At 51.9% G+C, this 21,535-nt stretch overlaps 1 protein-coding gene across 5 annotated transcripts in view; it reads right to left on the bottom strand.

Annotated features, from left to right (window-relative positions):
• Positions 1 to 21,535, bottom strand: part of SLC24A3 (solute carrier family 24 member 3) — a 427,850-nt gene that overhangs the window by 242,119 nt on the left and 164,196 nt on the right. The window contains exon 1 of one of the 5 annotated variants that reach the window (XM_064475914.1): positions 3,710 to 3,859. The exons of the other annotated variants lie outside the window; for them this stretch is intronic. The gene's annotated coding sequence lies outside the window, so the exon portion shown is untranslated. Of the gene's footprint in view, positions 1 to 3,709; positions 3,860 to 21,535 lie in introns of those variants that run through there. 5 annotated transcript variants of the gene reach the window in all.

The following is a 21,535-nucleotide window of genomic DNA, read 5'->3' as shown; positions in this document are numbered from 1 at the left end:
CCCACTCTGCCCGAGGACCGTGGGGTGGTAGGATCCACGGCCACATCGGCAGGGATACCAAGGCAAGCCTGTCCCTGGGAGACGTGGGATGCCCTTGGGGGCGGCTTTGGCTCAGTGATTACCCTATGGCCCCAGGGAACCTGCCCCAGGCTGCAGTTGTCCTGGAGGACACCCCTCCTCAACTTTCCTCCCCGACCTCCTTCACTCTGGTGGGGGCCCTTCACAACCCAGCCTCCCCAGCTCGCTGCCCTCGCCCTCCTTACAGGCATTTCCCTAATAAAGTCCCTGCACATGTCATCCCTTCTTAGAAGCTCCCGCGATGACCTTGGGATGTCCTATGAGGGCTGAAGCCAGGTGAACTAACTAAGGCTTCGCCAGACTCACATCAATGCCCGCTTTGTGCTGGCCAACCAGCCGGTTAAAGCCTTCATGGATGTATAAAGGCTGCTCCACCCTGACCCCAGCCTGCTGTGCTCCTTGGCCCCCAGGAGAGGTCCCTGACTGGCAGGCAGAGGACCTTGAGGAGACCCCACCACTGGATCAGGGTCAGAGACAATGGCAGAGGCGAGATTCAAAGCAGGAGGGATGGGGCAGGGCGTGATCATGCCTGTGTGCACGCATGTGCGTGCCTGTGCGTGCGTGTGTGTCTGTGTGCAGGGGAGTATGCGTATACGTCTGTGCACATGTGCACGTGTGTGTGTGTGTTCAGAGGCCGGAGCAGGGGCATCTCAAGGGAGCAGGGCTGCCTAACACGGATCAGCTGTGTTTTTCTGCACTACTTTCCCCATTAACGCTCTCCCTGAAGGCTGCAGAAATCCTACAGCCCAGGTTCTGTGTTTAATTTCCACACAAATCAACTGGGAAGATGGCCTTTGCCTCCCCCTCCCTCTCCTGCCTTCCCTCCTCCTTTCCCTCCGTGTCCTCTTCCTCCATCCCTCCCTTGGTCTGTCCCTCTCTCCCAGTTTCCCTCCCTCCTCTAGTTTCTTTCCTGTGGCATCGGGCCCCCTGGTCTGCTGGGAGACGGTACCTCCTGGGCAGGGAGCACAGGGAGGCCCGCCCTTCTTTAGACGTTCTGTCTCCTCCACTTTAATCCTCCTTCCTCCTTTTGGCGAGCCCAGAAAGCCCCGATGGTGTTTGCTAGGTCTCTATAAAACCCATGCTCGAGAGATGAGAGCTCCAGGACCCCAACCCGAGGAGGGGCTTGACCCCAGCCAGAGCCTGACTGAAGCTAAGAGCAAAGGGCCCGGCAGGGTAGGGTAGGGAGGGGCGATGGAGACCCAGCAGAGCGCCTCCCTCGGCCTCAGATGCCAGGGCACCCCGCGGACCGCCTTCCCACGCCAGCCACGGTGCCTTCGCCCCTCCGTCCGTGTAATCCCAGGACCAGGCTCCTTCCTCACGCTGCTGCAGCCCTGGACTAAAAATGAGAGGCTGATGGTGAGGAGTCTCCCCGTAACTTCAGATCAGGCCATGAACTCATACTCAGCAATGCTGGCGACACCTTTTACGGGTCAGCTGGAAATAAAGACAGGGCGACTGCACGGCTGCGCTCCTGCAACAGTGTCTTCACGAGCCTCGGTGACGCGCGGTCACCCCGCTCTGCAGCCCAGGGCATTGTTTATTTAGCAGACACGGTGCTGCGAGGACGGTCCTCAACTCACTGTCAAGTAAAGGCAGCAGCATGTTAACATGCCACAGTAGATTCAAGTCCCAATTTCTGATTTTCCACATAACCGTGGGTTTCTGTCCTGGACCAAACCAGACTCAGAAGGAACAGCACCTCCTTGAACGGGGGGACGGGAGCTGAGGGGCCGTGTGGACTTCTCGCCTTGGCGTGTGTCTACAAGGTGCTCCCGAGGCTTGTTGCCCAGGTTTTCACCATAAAACGGGGGGTGCAGCATTACCTACAATGCTGCCTGAACAGCCCCCACCACGAGGGTGACTCTCTTTTCCTGGGAGTCACTAGTTTAAGCCACTGGAAACAGACATTTTTGCGTAAAAGTGGTCAGATGCCGGCAGCCTCCTATGGGTCAGCCTCTCACAGCAGTGCCGCGGTCCTGTTCTGGATGATCACAGAGGTAAAGGCGAGAACAATGGGGGGGTGGGGGGTGGCAACGCAGCTGTTTGTCCATGAAGTGCACCCCTCTCCCTGCTCCAGGCAACCTTCGGAGAGGGGGAACTCTGGCTGCTGGAGGTTACGGCCCTCCAGGGGGAACACTAGTTCAGATTTTTTAAAAACAGCTTTATATTTCCTTCTAAAAGTCTTTGGGGGTAGAGGGAGGTAGAAGAAAGCCTGCAGGGGAAGGCAGAACTTGAAGATGGAAAGAAAACATCCCACACTTGGTGGAGCTGAGAAAACTCACAACTGGTAAACCATAACTTGTCTATCGTACCATGTAAAACACCCCCAAAGTGCAGACAAGGATATTTGGGGTTTGCAGACTGCATTGCTGGTAAAAAGCCTCTCCAGGCTCCGCACCTGGGCAGGGCAGGTAACAGCTCCTTTGGTAGATATGAACTCAGAAGCCATCCTCTTCTCTCCTGCCTCCCAGACAGACTGAGGACTGCCTGTCCCATCCCCACGCACTCAAAGGGGAGCATTCACACCCACAGTTTTTCTTCTTTTGGTCAGCTGCACTGGAGGTTTTATCACTCTGAGGAAAAGGAACACGTGGAGGCCAGTGAACAAGTCCACCGTCCAAAAGATGCGCTTCCCTCCACATCCTTGCTCTGGGCGAGAACTCCTCAGCCCTTGCTGCGGGGCCAGGAAGCCCAGCCAGGCACTTATTTTTACAAAGTTTCTCAGAGCCTCACGACTCCTCCTTAACACACAGTATTAACCGTACGCAGGACGGGTAGCTGTGTCCGAGTCCACGCACGTCCAAGCAAGCAGAAAGGAGAGTGACCAGGTGGTGCGGGGGGCAGAGGGCTGCTCGCGGCCGAGGGCGCAGCCGGCGGCCGACCCGGAGGAGAGCAAACAGAACCTGCAGTGATCACGGCCAGGCCGGGCTGATCCTCTGCTAATTCTGCCGCGTTATGAAGACACGACTAAGGAACGTGTGCTCGACGATGTAAGGAGGCAAGAGAGCTTTTAGAAAGATTGCACTGGAAGAAACGAACACCAAAGGGAGTGGTTTAATTTTGAATTGGTGCAGGTAGGAATTTTCCAACTGGTACCCCAAACGAGGGCCCAGCAATGGCCGATTCCTGACAAATTACTGCAGGTAGACTGGATCCTGTGTGTGGAGAGCAGGGTTTCTGATCAGCAGGGTCCACTGTTATTTAAGTTGTGTTATTAAGTTATTTATTTAAGGACCCCACGGGACCGCAGCTTTAGTCAAACACAAACTGCCCTGGACATGCAGACACATGTCCTGATGGAAGACGAGGGTGCTTCCTCTCCGGGTCCCCGGGACCACAGCCCTGCAGAGGCAACCCCGGCCTCCAGCACACACTCTTCTCCACGGGACACCGTCACCATCCCTGGGCCAGCCACGACGGGCCCGGCAGGAGAAGAGGACAAAGACAAGGAGGGGCCTCTGGCACAGGAGAGCCACAGGGAGTGTCCGTGAGGCCAGGCCAGCAGCCAGTCTCACAGCCAGAGTCCCCACGCCCCGTACCAAGGCGCTACGAGATCACAGCTGCGCTGGGAAGCAACAAAGCCACTGATTTGTTCACAGCAGTTGGTTCCCCTTTCCCATCACGTGCTCACCACATCTTCCCTCGGCCTCCAGATGTCCTTTCAGGGCAAGCAGCTCTGAGTTTAAAGCTGGGTCCACAGGGGCATCTGAGGAAGGTACAGCCAGCGAGCCACCTTCCCGGGGCGTCTAGACTGGGGACACTCGGCAGTGCGTGGGCTGATCCCAACCACAGTCACAGTTCCTACCGCCCTCCTCCTGCTGCACGCACGTGCTCCAGGCCTCTGCACAGCTGCGTCCCGAACTCTTTCACACACGTGTGTGGGCACACGCATACAGACACAGACACGCACACACACGCACCACGTGCACAGATGATGCCCCCAGACACTCGCGCGCGCGCGCGCACGCACACACACACACACACGGCTTCTTCCTCCTCCTGTTTCCTGTCTCAGTGTGGACACCAAACTGCCCCCTAACCTCAGCCCAAACACCTGGGAGTCTCTTCATTCCCTTGTGCTGCTGTCCTTTTTATTCCCTCACCAGCCACGTCCACTCAGAGCTGAGCCCCTGGGCCAGCCCCCATCTCCCGCCCCTGTCCCACTGTCACAGTTCAGACACTGAGGCATCACTCACCTGGACCCCCACAGTGACCTCCCATGTCCAACCTCATTTCCTCTCAAATCCACTGTCCATCAGAACTGTCTGAAAACGCAAGGGCTCCGGCCTGCATGGAAGGGACCGTGGAAGGGACCATGGAAGGGACCGTGGAGGGGACCGTGGAGGGGACCGGGGCAAGCATCTCACAAAACTGCCCGAGTGTCTGCCCTTTGGTGCAGCAGCCCCGTTTTCAGGAGGTTACCGGGAAGACACACGTTCACGCACTGAAAGAATTCACCACGGCATCGTCTGCAACAGCAAAATACTGGAAACAACCAAGGGCCCAGCCCTCGGAGACTGGCTACAGAAACAACGTGTTAATATACTTGGGAACCAGCGTGGGGAAGTGGGAGTGGGGGACGTGGGGAGGAACCTTGTGATGAATCGGTATGACCGGTGTAAACTTGTAAGTTTTAAAAAAATTTACTTTCCCAACACTCTCCACGCAAAGGCCGAGAAGCAGTGACACTTCTGCGTCACAGAACACAGTCGGCACCCGGACCCTAGTTTCCAGCGATCGTTTCTCGCAGAAAGGAACCAGGGCTCCTCGGAGAAGCGGTCAGTTCCAAGCCTGGGGCACCGAAGCAGCCAGTGAGGCAGGAAGCCCGGAAGTGCTCAGGATCGAAGGGGGGCCCACGGGGACACAGGGGCTGAGCTGAGGGGCTCCCATGGGCCCAGTGGGGACAATCTGAGCACCATGAGCAGAGTGGCATTAATGAACTAATGAGTCCTGTGGGTCTAAAGTGGGGTGCGGTGGGGAGTTTTCCTAAGAGAACACCAACCTACCAACGGAGGAGGGAAGATGGGGCTGCAGAGACGCCCTCAGCCGCGGAGGGTGCGGTGTCTGCGCACCGCCGAGGGGCCACGGTGACAGTGCAGGGAAGGACGCGGCCAGGCAACGTCCAGACACGCTGGTATCGCGGGCCCCTGCCACGAGGCAGCGGGAAGACCACGCCGCTCCAGTGATGCTTTTGCCAAAGACGTTTAGCCTTTGTCTAATTCTGAGTGAACAGTCACATGGATCCAGACGAGGGGACAGGATCTACACAGCTGGCCTGCACTCAGCAAACGTCAACCAAGGAAAACAGGGCACAGCGAGAAGTTGGGGGACAATTCCACACGGAAGGAGACCAGAGCCACGTCCCCACAGGCAACCTGTCCCCCTTGATCAGACCCCAGACAAAGAACAGAAGAGTTTTAAGTTCACTGGGGGAGAATGGAGGACATTTAACTATGGACCGGATATCAGATAACACATTCAATGTACGGTCACGGCTCAGTCTTTGCGGGTGACGCTGGCACTGTGGCTGTGTAGAAAAACGAATGTGCTTTCTTCCTAGGGACCCACGCTCAAGTACTGAGTCACAGTGTCTATAACCCGTCCCCAGAATCTTTGGAAAAAGACTCTGGAAAAAACAAATACAGAGGGAAGGAGAGAAGGCCCACGGGCAGGTGTTAACCATCTGAGAATCCACATATGGGGCGGTTATTCCCTGCACTGCCCTTCCACCTTTTCTGCAGGTGTGGAACTTTCAGAATAAAAAGCTGGAGAGAAAGTCCTTCCCCGCTGTGGTCGCTTGCAGAGTGAAGTCTAGACTCTGACCCCGTAAAGGGTCTTGGGTGTCCGGTCTCTGCCCGATCCACCTGCCAACTTCATTTCTTGTCACTGCCACCATCTCCCATGCCTTGCACCTGCTGCCCCCTCCACACCGGCCAGCACGCAGTCCCTCTGTCACACTGGGCCTTCCCTCCCCACTCAGCCAGGCCCCTGGGGTTCCTTCCACCATTAAGGATTCCTTCCTTCCTTTCCATACTGTAACTTCTGCTTTAAACTCCTCTCAGACAAGACTCCTTGCTGGACAAATGCCTTTCCTGCACACCCCCCCCAGGCTCGAGTGTTACCCCCCCACACCCTGCACCAACTCGCACAGAAGGGGACTGATGCCCCTGTGTCCTGCACCAAACAACAGGCTCCCTGGAGAGAAGTGGCTTCAAATCCTGACTGCACCGTCGGGACCCGGACCCACAATGTTGACAACTTGACCCCCTGTGGGAGCCAGGCAGGGATGCCTCCAAACACGCCGCCCTCCCCACGTAGCAGGATGCCTTCCTGCTCCCTTACTGTCTGTCTCTGCTCAGCTCTGGATGACACTGTGTTATGAATAACAGCACATGGGGTTCTGGAGGGCTGAGCCCGTTCAGTGTCTGCCCCAAAACAGAAAGTGAACCCTGGGAGCAGAGAGAACACCTCTGCAGACCCTGGGGCTGCCGATGTCCATGAAAACCCCTCCCACCTCCGGGGGCTCCTGCTTGGCTGCTCCCGGGCAGAGAAAGCACCCTGAGAGTCTGTAAATGTCTTCCGTCCTAACGGCCACGGCCAGCCGCCTCTCTCAGACCCACTGCAGGCCTTTTATCACGCTGCACTCCAACTGCTGCTGGCTTTCGGTTTCTGTGGTTGGGGCTGAGCGGGTGGAGCAGGAAAAGCTGGAGGAAGGGCGATCTTCCCTCCCTTTGAGTCTGCCCCTCAGATGTCTCCTTCACATGGCATCTGGCCGCCCAGCACCGCAGAGAAGAGCCAGCATCCCCTGCTGCATGGACACAGCTTCGCTGTGACCCAGAACACGGACCCACCCTTGGCCTGTCCAGCTGCACGTGGGGCAGGGGCTGCCCGCGTCTGCCCCGTGCATGCTAGGCACACAGTTCACGTGCAATTTCTCAGTGCACATCCCCATTTTAGAGGTGTGGAAACTGAAGTTTGAGAGCTAAAAAGGCACAGCCGGTAAGCAGGCTTCGATGGCCAGGAAGTGACAGAGACAGAGCCTTCCGACAGCGAACCTCTCCAGATTACTTGCCGATCAATCACTAATCAATTTCACTTACAGACGCTCCTTCCACCGGTGGCCTGCAGGCGGAAGGGCCTTGCTCGCACATCCCTCTGCTGGGTCCCTGTCTCCCCCTCCGCCCCCACCGCCACTCACTAGGCGGGGTTTCATAAAGAAATGAGAAATTCCTTCCTGATCGCTAAAATTATACTTGCTTGCAATCGGGACTTCCTGCTTGAGCTTTTAGAACTTTCTCATAAGCTGTAGCTGCTCATTAGAAACACCTGGGGAGAATTTTAAAGCTCCCTATCTCAGCATGCACCGCAAACCAATTACTTTCGTCGCTCTGGGGGCGGGACAGAGGCATATGTCTTTTGAAAGGTCCCCAGGTGATCGTGATGTGTTGCCGAGGCCGAGAACCACTGGCAGCATTTCCGCCAAAGCTGCCAGGCAAGGGGCAGAATTTCCCCATCTAAGGGATGGCTGCAAAGGATGCTGAACTCAGAGCGCTGCCCAGGTCCAAAGCCAGGTCCTCGTCAGCATGCCGAGCAGAAGAGTATCCTCAGTTCTTCCTGGGGTGCATCATGTCAGAGGCGCCCACGCACAGCCCTTGCTCCCTGAGTGCCTGCTCCCCTGACATGTGACACCTGCATCATCACCTACTGGACTAGGCAAGTCCAGCCAGTGTCAGACCATCCTCTCTCCCAGAGCTGTTCCAGCTCTGCACTCTATAAAAGACCCCACGAGCAATTTAGTGCAGTGGTTACAAGCACAGCACTGGGGCCAGGAAGTCTGGTCCTGCTGACCTTGACTCTCCATGGAGATCACCTGCAGATAATTCCCTCCAGGTAGGCAGCGCCCCATGTTCTCCCCCATTTGCAACAGTTCTCTGGCCAGAGAACAGGCTCAGTAGGACTGGCCAGAGTGTCAGGGAGTGAGCAATCCAATGATGCTCAGCCAAAGGGGGAAGCGATGGGTGGACAAAGACTCCTGCTTCCTCATCCCTTGGTGGGTCACCCCGGAGGTCCCCAGGGGAGCTGAGCCCCGGCTACCCACAGCCACTGGCCCCCAGATGCACCCTGCCTGCGCTCCTCACTCCCTGGCCATGCTTCCTGGGACCACCACCTTCACCCAAGCACTTGCTCAGGCGCAGCCACTGGAGCAACCGAAGCTGAGATATTACGAGATCCTGAATTAAGGTATCTGAGCCTGGGGTTGCCTCAGTCTCTGTGCAAGTGGAAGGAGGCACTGCATCAGGAGCTTGGCTCAGGGAACAGCTAGGAAAGCAGCTACAACTAGGCAACCCCGAGACTCCTTCACACCCCTTGGCGGTGCAGTCCCCAGGGGCCACAGTGTGGTCCCACCGGATGGATGGGCAGCTGGGTTAAAAATATACAAACAGCTCACACAGCTTCATACTAAAAAAAAAAAAAAAAAAAAAAAAAAAAAAAAATCAACCCAATCAAAAATGGGCAGAAGACCTAAACAGACATCTCTCCAAAGAAGACAGACAGATGGCCAACAAGCACATGAAAAGATTCTCAACATCACTAATTGTTAGAAAAATGCAAATCAAAACTATAGTGAGATTCACCTCACACCAGCCAGAATGGCCATCATTAAAAAGTCCACAAATGATAAATGCTGGAGAGGCTGTGGAGAAAAGGGAACCCTCCTACACTGTTGGTGGGAACGTAGTTTGCTGCAGCCACTATGGAGGGCAGTATGGAGGTTCCATAAAAAACTAAAAATAGGCTTACCATGTGATCCAGAAATCCCACTCCTATGCATATATCCAGAGAAGGATAAAATTCAAAAAGACACATGCACCCCAATGTTTATAGCAGCCAAGACGTAAGCACAACCTAAACTCCATTGACAGAGGACTGGATAAAGAAGCTGTGGTATATTTATACAATGGAATACTACTCAGTCATAAAAAAGAATAAAATAATGCCATTTGCAGCAACATGGATGGACATGGAGATTGTTATTCTAAGTGAAGCAAGCCAGAAAGAGAACGAAAAATACCATATGATATCGCTTGTATGTGGAATCTAAAAAAAAAAGGACACAAATGAACTTACCTACAAAACAGAAACAGACTCACAGACATAGAGAACAAACTTACGATTACCAGGGGGTAAAGGAGATGGGAAGGGATAAATCAGGAGTTCGAAATTGGCACCTGTTGGGGAGTGATGGCCATGTTAGCTACCTTGAGTGTGGTGGTGGTTTCACAGGTATATATAACTAACAAAATTCATCAAACTGTACATCTGAAATGTGCACAGTCTACTGAACAGGAATTACACCACAATAAAGGTGTTAAAAACAAACAAAAAACTCCAATTGTGTTCAATGCTTTCCATCGACTCTAAAACCTCATCAATATGTGTGTCTGCGTTCATGATGGAATTTACTTCAAGATAAAAAAGACTTGACATTTCTAATTACAGACACATGCTATAAAAATAAATTTAAAAGAGGCAACGTGATATTAAGAGAGGTGGGGAAAAACACGACACTAAGTCAAGACTATTATTTATTTTGAGAATTAAAGTTGATCTTGGCTTTTTGACAGGCAGGGCAGAAAGGGCAGCGTGACAGGACACGTGATGTAATTTATGGGTCAAGTGTGCACAGACAGAGGGCGTGCTGGAAGACACCTGTGACAGTTCACTGTTATTTTCTATTTAAAAGGAAGAGATACCGTTTATTTTCTATTTAAAAGGAAGAGATACTGTTTCTGGAAAACCTCGGGGAAGCATTTCAAAAGGCTATAATGGTTCCCCATAATCTCATTACCCTAAAATTACTGATGTGAGGATTTGGCATTTTCTTTCAGTCTCTTTCCGTTTTCAAAACTATAGAGGAAATCCTACGTGGTGGTATTTTCCCCATTTTTTCTCCTCACGTTTTATCTTAAGGGCTTTCCCCGGCCACGGAGCACTGCTCACACGCCGCACGTTTCAGGCTCTGTATTTCATGGAACAGATAAGCCATAATTATTGACGCATCTCCTAATCTGATGCATTTCAGCTCTTTTATAATTAGTGATTTAATAACCCACATGTCTGTTATGAATGTCGTGCACACCAGGAGGGCTCACATCTTTGAGGACTTCCTCCAGGTACATTTCCAGGAGCTGACTTTTGGGGTCAAAGGGCACCCGTATATTTTAAGGCTCTTGATGCATCCGGGCCAACTGTTTTCCAGGAAGTCGGTGCTTTGCTTGAGTGACACAAAGCATCGTATCAGGCTGCACCTTCTTCTGGACCATCGCCTTAGCATCTCTGTGAATCTGATCGGGGAGATGAGGTTCCCTGCTTACTGCAGTTTGCATCGTGTTGAAAACCAGGGAGGCTGGGTGTTTGGTCCTATGCTGATGAGCCATTTGTGTTTCCTCTTTGGGGATTTGTTTGTCCTTTACTTGGATGTCTATTTTGGGTCTTAATGTTTTCCTTGCTGATTTGTATGAACTTCTTCTACATTAGGGATAGTCATCTTCCCCTCCTGTGCTGTTTGTTCCAGACACCTCCCTGCTTGATGTCTGCTGGTTAGCTGTGTTAGAGACGGCACTACAGAGAGAGACCTTAAAACGTTATGAAGTCAAAACTATCGGCTGGTTGCATCCTGCTTTCTTTCAGTGCGTTTACATTACATACTTCTGGCTGGGAGCTTTACTAAGATATTCCTGTTCTAGGGAACTACGGTACCACGTCACAGAGACTTCCGCTCTTCCTCCTGGTCACTTGCTTCAGAACAGGAAGTTGTGAATCACAACGTAATCATTAGATATGAACTACTATATATAAACTAGGTAAACAGCAAGGTCCTACTGTAGAGCACAGGGAACTGTATTCAGTACCTCGTAATGGCCTACAATGAAAAAGAATCTGAAAAGGAATACATATATATATATATATGTATAAATGAATCACTAAACCGTATACCAGAAATTAACACAACATCGTAAATCGACTATACTTCAACAAAACAAAGCAAAACAAAACAAACCATAATCGTTAGTCTGTACTGCAAAGGCGGGGTTGAGGGCAAAGTAAGAGGTGATTACTGGGTGTCAGAGTCCTTGAAAGGAACTAAAACCAGGAATCAGAGGAGGCAGTCAGTGTCGCTGGAACTTGCACCTTCAGGAAGCTTCCCGGCCAGGACTCCTTTAGAAGACAGGGCACGCGGCGGGGCAACTCATGAGGGCCCACCGGGAATTTGGTGATCCTCTCCTTGAAGAGGGGCTGGGAAATTTTTCTAAACCTTCAGTATTTTCTCCAGTTCTTCCGTACTTTTCTGTTGTCATAAAGGCCAGGGAATCTCCTTGTCAGGCACCGTTTATTTATTTACACAACAAATATTCACTGCATCTTGACTTTGCCCAGGACATGCCATTGAGGCATCATAAACTTGTGTTTGCCTTTTTCCATTTTCTTCCTTCGTTTTTAGAAAAGGGTCTGACTTCAAACATCACTACCTACAGGTCCAGGCCAGTCCCTCCAGCCTCAGACTTCTGGGTTTGGCTTTTCCCAGTGACTGAGGCTTGAACGTTACTGCAGGTGTGGACAGACTGTGGGGGTGTCCCAGATGGACACGCCCTACCTCCCCACTTGGAGCTCTCCAACCAAGATGGCGCAACCCCAGAGCACGTGCCAAGTTAGAAGGCCCTCTCCCATTTAAGCCAGTGTTTCCAATCCTGACTATCTTTTATTTTTGTCCTGAAAACACTGCAGTGTCTTCAACAGGGGTATGTCGAATATAAGCTGGCTGGTTACTGGGAGAGCTTAGTGGCTAGAAGCCGACCGGGTGACAATTTGCAGGCTGTCCGGCTGTGAGTCCCCACATGGCAAAGTGCAGGGGATTCGGGCTGTGAGTAAACGGCCCCATCTCGCAAGACACTAAGGCACAGGGGCATCCAAACCGAGCTCCCTGCACTGTGCTGCGGGAGACCTTGAAATAACCTTCTTCAGTCAGGCTGGAGGCTGCAGCCTTTGGGTGAGTCTCCTCCCTCCCCTGTACCCCTCCTAGCCTGCTCTTATTTTCCAACTTGGCGTTTCATCCTCGGGGGAAATTCGATGGTCGCCACCTTCTCGGTTATTTCCCTATCTCTGTCCCACAGGGAGGTTTTATCCCCGAGCTTTTGGCTCCGTCTGACCATCCCAGCCAGAGCGCTTTTCTTTGTCCGGGTCCCTCCCTCTGCCTGAACAATTTCACTAGGGTTTAATTTCATTAGGCTTGAAACAAAGATGCGTTGGATGAGTTTGAACCAAAATAGCATGAGATCCATTCTCAGGCCAAATGCTCTAAATTGCTAGTCCGGGGTTTGAAATCTGCCCAGTGCGGGACCCAATAACACTGTCGTTTAATCCTTCAAAAGTGTCCCCTATTGTCGCAGAAGAGGCTATGACCCCATGCGCACTCGAAGCTGAAAACACGAGGAACAGGTGTGCGGAGTGAGGGGCTGTAAGGAATTCCTGCTGCAGCTCACGAGGTGAATGTCCTATGCCCAGCGCACCCTGAGAGGGACGCAAAGCGAGTCCACCAAAGACGTCAGAGTCAACACAGGAGCATTCTGGAAGTGTCAAGGGAAAGCCAGCATCCCCACGCCCAAAGCCACAGTGTGCAGCTGCCGGAGAGAGGCCCCATCAGAGGCCACTGAAACAGAACATTGGGGTTTTCATGTCTCAAAACCATAACCCACAATTATCCAAAACGATGGGAAGACGGCCAGAGCTTTGAGGGAGGAGCCAACGAGATGCTCCACAGGGACACCTCCACTGCTCCCGATTCATTTCCCTGAAGTCACTTCTACCTCAAGCTGGCCTGCCTCACGCCTGCGTCAAAGCGCGATGGTTCCAACGGCCAGAGCCTTCCCCTGCCGGAGAGTCCAACTCACGCCTTGCTGCCGATGCCCTTGAAAGACCCAGATCTGAGAAGCGGGCTGAACTACTACGTATAAAGTAGATCAACAGTGGGCCCCCACTGTACAGCGCGGGGAACTGTGTTCAATACCTTGCAGTCACCTATGATGAAAAAGAATCTGAACCAGAACACGTGTGTGTGCGTGTGACTGAGGCACGATGCTGCGCACCAGAAACTGACACAACGCTGTGAACCGACCCTACTGCAAGTAAAAAAGGAAAAAAATTGAAAGCAAATGAAGTACCTTCCCCTCCCCGCCATCAGCTGCCCCCACTCGCACCCGCCCGTGCTTTCTCCTTCTCAGACCGTCCTTCTTGCGGTGAAATTGTTCGAGACCCATCTCAGGACAGAGCACGGCATTTTCATTTTCCCTCTAAACGTGTCTGAGACGCCCAGCAAGGCACTTCCTTCCATCCTCTTATCTTTTGGGGTCACAACTGCACAGTGGATCACTTTCTTCAAGGACATTGTCTAATGCCTTTGGGCAAACGGACAGTTTAATTCTCTCCCCCTCTGGGGACCACATCGCTGTGCCTCTCTGTCAGAATTCTTTCTAGGCCTTAATAAGCTTTCTGATGAAGTCTCCCGGCTCCTTGTAAAGCACTTGCTTTGTTCCCTGGCCTCTTTCAATGTCCTTCTAAGCAATGCCCCTCTTCTCACCACTCTTTCTTGTTCTATAACTGAATATCTGTGCAATGAATTTCGCCTGAACTCTGGCATTCGACAAGCGTCCATGTAGTTCATTTTTCAGATTAGAGAGGTAATACACGGACATTCAAACACTGGAAAACGCAGAAAAATACCAAAATTAAAGATAAACATAACCCTACTTCCCAGAGACGCCCAATGTTAACTTTTAAGACCACTCTATTCCACTTATATTTTGTGCACGTATATATTTCATATAGTTGTGTTACTACAAAAAAAGTTTAAGATCTTTTCTCTTAAAAACTTAATACAGTATCATGGGCACTCTCCTACGTCACTAAAATTGTTCACAGACACGACTTTAAACAGCGACATCATATTTGATGCTCTGGACCTACCATCATTTATCACATCATTTCCTAGCTCGATATTGGGATTGCTGTCCCTCTCTGGCTAGCGTCGTGTCAGGAATTCATCTCCTGCAACCCCTTCTTCCAAGCGGACATTTGAATTTAGCTGAGCTGCAGCCTCCCGACTCAGCGGCTCACTCACAAATGTGCAGTGAACTTTGTCCCATGTGTTGGTCAGAACAGGCCCGGAAGGCACTCCTCCGCCTCAGGGCACCTGTCCGTCCAGCAGCGGCACAGGCCCGCCTTCACCAGGAGACTGACACGTCTAAACGATCATTATCATTACTGGTGTGCACACTCTGCCCCCAGGTCCCTCAGTGTCAGCATGCTTCCTTAACCCCACAGAGCCTGGCCCGGCTGCCCCGACCTCCCTCACCTGCACACAGAGGGCCCAGGCCGGGCCTGCACACCTGCTGATTCTCTTCCAGGAAAGATCAGCTCCCTGCAATTCAGGTCTCAGCCGCTCCGGATCTACAGTCTGCAGGATCTGGGGGTCCTCTCCCCACCAGCCACTCTCAGTGACAGCACCCAGGACCGCTGGGCTCCCTAGCCCACTCTCCCTGAAAATGGCTGCTTCTTGAATGCGTTCCTTGATTCTCTCTCCCTTCACTCAAGCCCAGTTTCTCTTGTTCGTTTCCATGACTTCTTTGCCCAGAATGGTAAGCGCATATAGCAGGAGCTCAATGAATGTTTCCTGCATGAATGACGAATGAATGAATGCATGCATGAAAGCATGAAAGTCAATCTCACTTCCCTGGTGAGCTACTCTGTATATTACTTTTCACATTATACGGATGCATTTTTTTACCCAGAGAATTTCTTAAATCTTGAAAATATCTGGAAACCTTTGGCCAATGTTTTGCTTCTAGGAATCTCTCCTGATGACAAAGACAGGAACGGAGACAACAAACTGGGCAAGGGATGGTCCTCAGAATATGAAAAACTTGAAAGCAACTCTCATAAAGAAAAATGGGGAAACTGTCACACGTGTTAATTGTTTATGAATGGTGAAATATTACGCAGCTGTTAAAATCCATGCTGTAAAGATTTTATAACAACATGACAATGACAACAAAGGCAATGATAATGATGTAACTGCGTGATCGAGTGAGAAGGACATTGTTCTTTATACCGTCCGTGTTCTACAAATTTTCTTCAAGGAGAACGTGTTTCTTTCACAGATAAAATCTAAAAAAACCTCCTGTTCGAGTTTAAAGGCAGGAGTACTCAACATTTGTTCTCACTTCTTTTTTTTTTTTTGAGGTTTCTGTCCTCTTTTCTATGCTCAGAAGTGCTTGGCCAACAGTGGGTATTTCTTTTTTAAGCGTCACAGAAAGAATGTTCAAAGAAGGAACCGGTTTTATCGGCTTCCTTCTGTTTTATTATTCGTTTTCATGTTCTTTTTCATTCTAGGTTACTACAAGACATTGAATATAGTTCCCTGTGCCGCACAGTATAAAGTTGTTGTTGATCTATTTTATGTATAATAGTCAGTATCTGCAAATCTTGAACTCCCAATTTATCCCTTCCCACCCCCCTCCCCACCTGGTAACCGTAAGTTTGTTTTCTATGCCTGTGAGTGTGCTTCGTACAGGTTTACTTTTATAAAACCACCAGGTTCTCTTGGAACTGTCAGCAGTCCTCACCTCGACCGCTGCACCCCAACCGCACCAAAGCAGAAAGGGGCACCAGGACTTGCTCCGAGCTCACGGACACCCTGTGCCAAGTGAGGGAGGGTGTGGTCAGCACGATAGAAACAGCATTGTCAACACTTCCTGATGAAACTACAGGAGGTTTGGCAACCGATGCGGAGGAGAAAGGGGAAACAGGCAACAGAACACGGGACGCGGGGAAACCGACACAGTCGGACGGTCACTGGCCTTGGCTGCGGTGGTGCCATAGGGCAGTTTTTTCCCTTTGTATTTTCCTTCCCATGTCCGAGATAATCACCAGGAGCTGGACTCCCAAAATAGACACTTTTGTGGTTCGTTTATTCTCCTTGGAGGTCTTTTTTCTGTAGCTCTCTTCTAAAGCCAGGGAAACTTTGTTCTTTCCTTTTGTCTGTTTCTGACATGAAAGGCAGCCCCACTCGGCCAGGCGGCCTCCCTGGACACCCGGAGCAGCTGGAGCGCGCACCATCAGAGCCCCAGCTGCCCCCTTCTTCGCCCCCAGGAGGAAGAGGGAAAGTGGGACACAGAGGAACTAAAGACGACAAATACTTTCCATTGGAAGAGCACGTCCGACTGTCCCCAAATCTCCCACCGCCATCATTTCACTGGATGAGACCACAAGGGACCGCATCGCTATGTCTTCGCCTCGTAGCCCCTCGGGCAGCCTCTCCGCACTGCTGCCCAGCTGCTCGCCGGGGTGGCCACGCTCCTCTGCCCCCGGGCCACTGACAAGACTGGCTTTGGTCCTTGGGAGCCTCCATCATCTCTGACCAACAAGCTCAGTAAGCCCACCTCCCCTTCTCGGTTTTCAGAAAGAGACCCTCTGGACTAGTCAGTAGGTGTCTTCCTGGTGCCAGCCTCTCCAACTGGTAGAAACTGCCTGGTTCATCATCTTGACAGCGACCAGCAGAAAGCAGTGTGGTGACTGATTGGTGATGCTTGTCCGGGACAGGTCATGGAGGGGGGCCTGGACGGACTGCAAGTCCACCAACAGCCATCTCTTACGAGCGCCATCTCCCCACTCCCCCGAGGCGTGTACTTGTGTCTTGGAAACTTCACACCCTCTAAATGGATGGGAGGTTTCTCCCACGTACAACAGGTAAAGCAACTGAATCACCTCACCCAGGCAGTGGGAGGCCAAGGCCAGGGCACCGTCTCATCCCAGGCAGGAGGGCGTGGAGAGTGCCACGGACGCCCGCTGCGCCCCCAGGCCCTCACATTAACCATGCTCCCCTCTGGGCTGCCTCTCACTCTTGCCACCACATTACTGGACCTCTCCCTACTCGCCTCAGGGCAGTGGGCACTCCATTCCAATAAATCCTCTGTGTGTGTCTTTATCCCCTGCTAGACTGCGGATTCCCTTGAGGCAGGAATCACAATCACACCAGGTTGGACAGACACAGAATGGGCTCCCAGTAAACATTTTTGAATAGAATTCAGCTGAGTCTCCGGATGAAGATCTCAGAGTCAGTCCTCTTAGTCCCTGTATGGACATTAAGGGAAGAAAAGCTCTAAAACTGAATTCTGCGCCCTCCAGTTTCTCAGTCCACTTTGCCAGTCCTCTGTGTTTGCACAGCAGTTCTCACGGGCGAGCAAGAACAGGAGGGCTCTCAAAGGAAGCGGACTCTTCCAGCTGGAGCATGACTTTGCACCAACATGCAAATACCCCCCTCCCTCATCCACGCACACGTGCACGCACACAGGGACACGGATCGCACATATTTACGAACACTAGACATTCTGCTAAAATCCTGAGTGTTTTGGGTTAGGCCACCCAATATTGCTGAAGGCCATGAAGCCTCTCCGACTGAACTGTGAGTTTTCCAAAGCAATCAAACAAAGAAGGAGGAACAGGCACCGATTTCAGCGAGTTCCACGAGGCGACTCCAGATCTGGTTTGCAGAGGCTGTGTTTTGAAACTGCACTTGCTGTCAGAGTATTTATTAATACAATCCTCCAGCACAGGGAGGCATTCACTGAACAAACCTCGATACGTTCGCAAATCCATGGGTTAAAACGATTTCGTTATCTCACTCTACAAAAAGGGGGAAAGCCACCTAACCTTTACACTGCCCAGGATGCACACCCCCATCCCTCCGGACAGCCGTACCTTTCGGGAATTTTCTTTAGCAGAAATAAAAGCTTAATTCTCCAAATACTTCAAGCTTCGGGATTTTTGTTTTAAATCGGCTGGAAACAATGCTGATGCCAAACGTGCTGCTAGAAATCAGGTTCTTTGTGTCAAGATGATTTTTGATGAACATGTAGAGGAAATCCCAATCGTGAAAAGGTCTGCACCTGAAATTATGCACCCCGCCCTCGTGACCAAACCCAAGAGGCCACTCTGCCTTTTTTGTTTCAATTATGTTTCCACACACGTGGCCCGGCTACCAACGGCATTTTGATTATATGTTCACGCCCAGCCTCAGCATGAAAAGGGACTGGAGGCAGCTAGGGTGCCGCTGACGGCAGCCTCACCGAAATTTTGCTTTCTCCAACATGAACTGATTTTCCTAGCTGTAAGTTTTACTTTACAGAAGGGACAGATTTAGAGACCGATGCTCCTGGAGGACCAGTGGGTCCTGGATTCTTGAAAAGCCATGGAGGAAGCACTGCCTTGGGGGTCCCAGGATCTGGTTTCAGTTACACCCAAAATAACCTCCACTCCAGCCCCCCCTGCTGGAGAGGATGCCAGGAGCGGGCCCTCTGGGCGACACAGTGACCGAGGTGACGGAGAAATACACCAGACCTTGGAATTAAGACTCGAGACACACTGGGGGCAACGGGGATTCCTGACTTGCGGAGAAAACCACGCCCGGCAAGAGGTCACCACAAGGGCAGACAACAGCCTGGGACGCTGGCTAGTAATCTCTGGGAGGGACCCCCTTGGGGAATGTCCTACCATCTGCTGTCTCCGTCCTAAGAACCCTGAGAGAGGAGGTAGGGGAAAACGAGCAGGCTTTTAAAATGAAAATCACGTCAACCCCCAACAGGCTTTGAAGAAACCAAGGGTGGGACACCGCCCGCCTTGGGCGTCAGCTGAGAGACCTACGCTCAGCGAGGGGGCAGCCCGCCCCTCCTGTAACGGGTCATCGGGTGTCACTGAAGGCAGGACGGTTCCTCACACCTGGGACAGGCCGCGCCCGACCGGTCCCCCGGGACGTCTAACCCAGCCGCCGGGCCCCACCGGCACCATGCTGCGGTGCATCAAGGTCTGCACGGAACTGGATTCAAACCCACATGCAAGTCATCTAACAACCGCACGAGGGGTGGGGGGGCCGACGGGAGGACAGGGAAGGAGCCAGGTAAAGCCGGGACCCCGCCGGCTCCTGTTCCCTGGGTATCGAAGCCTACTTACTAAATCCCTGGCCTCAGTGCCTCTCGCTGACCACTGACCTTTCCACTTTTACCCTCCCCAGGGCAGGTGGATACGGGCAACTTGTCTGCCCACAGTGCCACGTCCTAAGGATTGCCACAACTAGAATGGCCGCTGGCTTATCCAGCCCAGTATCTCACTGAATAGGGAAGACTGTGTCCTGTTTTGTTAACTGAGGCATTCCCAGCTCCCAGGAGGGTACCTGGCACATGTAACAGGTACTCAAAACTACTGCTGAATAGAACTGAATCCTGAAACGGGCGCCAAGGAATCCCTAGCGACAGGTTCAGGGTGTTTCCTTTGCAGCAAAGCAAGAACACATGATGGGGGCGGGGCGGGGGAGGATGTGCCGGCAGACGACGTCAGTGCTGGGCTCCCCTGCCCTTCTCAGGCGGTGGGACCTTCAAGTCCCACACTTGCCTTGAGCCTCGGTTTCCTCATCTGAGACCAGCAGCGACGCCGGCAGCGTTTCCAGCGCTGTGACGTCGAGCCCCAAAGCCCTGCGGGGAGGCTTCCACGCAGAGGACGCAGAGCAGCCCCGCCTCCATCTTCGTCTGCTTCGCTCTGAGAGTTCGCAGAATTTTTCATTTGACTAGAGAATTCCACTGCTAATGATAGAAGGCAGGAAAAACCACTTGCCTCTTTTGCCTCTGAAGGCTCCACCCCCTGAGTGTTCAAAATCCCTTAAATCTGGGGCTACACTGGCATCTTATGGTTCCCAGAACGCCCCGAAGTCCTTCACGCCCCAGGAGCAGTGTGCGTGCTGGGTCCTCCGCCTGCGGTGCCCTTCCCTGGCCGCCCACGGCTTCGTCTTCACTGGACTAATTCCGACTTAAAGGTCACTTCCTCGGCAAGGACCCCTGCTGCTCCCAGATGAATGAGTCCTGTTCATTGTTCTCACAGCCCTCTGTCCTATTTATTAAGAGGACTTCTCACAGTTAAATTGAACCAAATCGGTGTAATCCTTGGTCTAATGCCTGTTCCTCTCCCTAGATTATCACTTCCATGAGGATGACGACAGAGGCTGGCTCTGTTTTGTTCACCACCTCGTCCTCATACAGAGCAGAGCCCACGTGTTGCGCCCAATAACTACTTGAGACAATGAATAACGAAGGTAACAGGTATTACGATGTTGCATAAGATGCTGAGTAAGAGTTCATTACCATGGGGGTACCATCCCATTACCGTAAGACACTGGACAAGCCAGGGCCAAGGTCACGCTTCTCACACAAAAGCAGAGAAGCCACACCAGCCCTTCCCCCAGCCCTCTGGCTAACCCTCTGTCTTACGTGATGTCTCAAAGTGACAGCTCAAATTACCCTGGTGGGTACATTCCAGACCTGGGCTGTCTAGTACAGAAGCCACTAGCCACATGCAGAGATTAAATGCACGGTGATTAAAATTAAATGGAATTAAAATTCAGTTCCTCAGTCACACTAGTCAGCCTTCAAGCGCTCGATTAGCCATACGTGGCCAGTGGCCACTGTCCTGGACAGTGAAGATGCAGACCGTTAACAGAACGTCTCCTGGTCAGCACCGTGCTAGTGCCTGCTTAGCCCAACACACGGCACCTTTCTGGGCCGTCCTGGACCACCTGGCTCCCTGTCTGGGTTCTACCTTCCTTCCTAACATCATAACTGCGGCTGGACGCTCACTGCTGGTCCTTTCTGCAAGGACAGAGTGAGATTTTAAAAGCTTTCATCTGTCAAAGAAACTAACGTCTCTGATCTTTTCCTTCTGCTCAACAGATTTAAAATCATCTTTTTTCCTCATTATTTTTACACCCTTTGCTGGCAAGAAACTTCCTCTGGACGCCGGTCCCCTCAGAGCTGCCCCTGGTGTCGCTGGGCTCCTGGAGGGGCTGGCCTCATTCTGTGGGAGCCCTGCCTCTGCAGAGTCTGCGCTAAGCCCTTGGTTGGCTTCTCATCATTCCTGACACTCTTGGTTCATTTGTTTGTAAAGAAAACTTTAGTTTGCTGAATAACAGCTCCAACATCTGCATTCATCTCTCACTTTTCATAACACGCTTGGAGGCGAAAACTAGCTGGAGAGAAAACGTTTGCAAATCTGTTGCCCTGAAATGGACTCTCTTCATTCGGGACTAATTCCTACTGAGTTCATCACGGATTTGATTATTTTGTGACCATTTCCTCCAAGGCTTCTGTCTAATCTTTAGATTAGAGCTTTAGAGCAGTAATTCCTCCTTTTCCTCTTTCGTAACAGCACATTAAAGAGGGATTTCTCCCTGAGCTGATCCTGCTTTCGTGATGCCTTACAAACTACCCCCACACAGCTCCTGGCCTTCACGCGGGCTCCCGCAGACGCAGACACTGAGGCCAAGGAACTCCACTGAACCCCAGAAGAGAACTCAAGAATA

This window comes from Camelus dromedarius, chromosome 18 (genome assembly GCF_036321535.1).
Source record: "Camelus dromedarius isolate mCamDro1 chromosome 18, mCamDro1.pat, whole genome shotgun sequence".
Lineage (NCBI taxonomy): Eukaryota > Metazoa > Chordata > Mammalia > Artiodactyla > Camelidae > Camelus > Camelus dromedarius.
This window is presented reverse-complemented; position numbering and strand designations above follow the sequence as displayed.